Source organism: Alosa alosa, chromosome 14 (genome assembly GCF_017589495.1).
Source record: "Alosa alosa isolate M-15738 ecotype Scorff River chromosome 14, AALO_Geno_1.1, whole genome shotgun sequence".
Taxonomy (NCBI): Eukaryota; Metazoa; Chordata; class Actinopteri; order Clupeiformes; family Clupeidae; genus Alosa; species Alosa alosa.
This window is the reverse complement of record NC_063202.1, coordinates 16098382-16100544: the sequence shown is the minus strand read 5'-3', so window position 1 is coordinate 16100544 and position 2163 is coordinate 16098382. Positions and strand designations below refer to the sequence as shown.

Here is a 2163-nt window from a genome sequence, read left to right as displayed (position 1 = left end):
TATTGTGGAATGTGTGCAGTGTCACTTGTGAGATTGTTTGGATGTGAGATGTAAGACATCATTAAAGGCACCCGTAACAGTTTTTTTTTTTACCTTAAACGTTTCCAAAATAATTTTGATGGCACATAACCTCATAACATAACATGACTTCTGCCATTGTCTGAGCGGCCCTCTATAGGTGATTACCGACCTAGCAACTTTCTGTGTTCGGGTAGGAACAAAGGAGTAACTCTTGTTTGTGCTGCTTTAAAAGACTACATCTAGTGGCATTTTGACCTCTCCAATAACAGATACTTCATCTGGGTAGGCAGTCATATAGAAGGTTGCCATATAGGAGAGATCAAAACTCACTAATTAAATATTTTTTACATTTATACAATGTTACTTTACAGGTGTTACATTACAAAGCCCTCACTTCAGTGTGTAAAAACATTTTATTGAAAAAACTGCAAAATGTTTTACCACAAACATTACTGGACACACATGGCATTATGTGAAAGGAACTCATGCAATGTGGGTGAGTCTGCAACATGCTCCTACCACAACTACATTGCACACTAAGGTTCACCGCAATGGATTCTTTGACCCGCTGACAAAATATGCATTTGACTCTTGCTTCTTGTATCTGCTTTTTGACAGCCAGACACTCTCATGAACACATCTCAAGACAGCAAAGAAAGACAGCTCTTTCACGGTGTAATGAAGCTTCAAACATGAAGGAGTTCTGCATTAAGCTTTTACAGTTGATTTTATATGCATACGCTGTTTAGGTCAAACAAGCAGAAATAGTCTTCTGTACTTTGAGTCTCTAGTCTGGTTTTGTGCAGAGAAAAGAAAAACTTCCCACTTTGACACAGACGTGTACAAATCCTGAACTGGCATTCTCTATATTGGGTTGTATGGAAATGAAGAAGCTAGCTGATGGGTTTTACAATGATGTCACTTGTCCTTGTTTAATCTATTTGTAAAATCATTCCTGTGGATCATTCTAATGATTTCTGAGATGAGAACAGTCAGCTAGTCAGAGTGAAATCTAGAAAACAAGCTGTGTTTTCATTACTTCCAACTGATAAGCTGTATAATCTCCATTAGTCCCATACTGCTTTTTCAAATGAGCTGAGACCTGACCTTACTGTTCACTCATGATATTAGCAGCACTTTCTAAAGACTGCGGTAATATAGAGTCAAACTTGGCTAGTAATTCAAATGTGTGAGTGAAGCTAAATCAATCTATGTCACTTCGATGGGCAAAGTACGCCAGTCCAAACCATGTGATTGGGGAGTTTGTACCTGATTGCATACCGCTCTAGCAAAGACAGCTATGTGATTATGACCAAGAGCACAAGATTGGAAGTTGGCATTCACTCGACTAAGCTCTGTGATACGACAGATGATTAAGGAATTGACAGTAGTAGGGGGCTTTTATGTCATGAGTCCACAGGTAATTCATTTTTGTCATGAATCCAATTCAGAGAATAAAACCAATGGACTGGATGTTTGAAAAAAAAAAAAAAAAGACTGAGTAATGTCAAATCAACCAACTCCATCAGCTTTAAGTATGGTCTTTCGTGTAACCAGAGTTGTGCAGTTGAACTCACACACAAACACATACAAATAAAACAAACAAACAAACAGAATGACATACACATATCAGTGGAGCTGTCCATGAACAATCACGTGATGTAAAATAAATAGCATTATCTACAGTGGCCCGGGAGGGCAGCAACAACCCAGATCAGGTTCTATATACAGAGGCAGACATCAACAGAAAATACAGGGGGAGATATATCCATACAGACTTAGCCCTTCTTTATCGTAATACAACACAACAAAAATAAGGTAAGTGTGTGTGTGTGTGCATATGTGTGGCAGTGTGTGTGTGTGTATGAGAGTGAGACAGAGAGAGAGACAGAGATAGACAGAGTGTGTTTGTGTCTTCCAGCATTAAGTAACAAGCAATAGCCATAGACGTAAGACTTCTCCACCCTCACCCAGTCCAGCCGTATACTCTCTTAATCATGTTTATAACAACTGCTTACTCCCTGGTGCATTCTAGTAGTTAGAGAATAGCTTTCGACTGATGGGACTGGAACAGTATTCTAAATAGTTCTAATACATTTATTTCATCAATGTTCTAATACATTTCATCAATCGATTTTATAT

The 2163-nt window shown here is 38.4% G+C and overlaps 1 protein-coding gene across 1 annotated transcript in view; it reads right to left on the bottom strand.

Annotated features, from left to right (window-relative positions):
- Positions 1-415: 415 nt before the first annotated feature.
- dok4 (docking protein 4) overlaps positions 416-2163 on the bottom strand; it is a 53737-nt gene continuing 51989 nt past the window's right edge. The window contains exon 9 of the mRNA XM_048262377.1: positions 416-2163. This exon is cut by the window's right edge and continues 1934 nt beyond it. The gene's annotated coding sequence lies outside the window, so the exon portion shown is untranslated.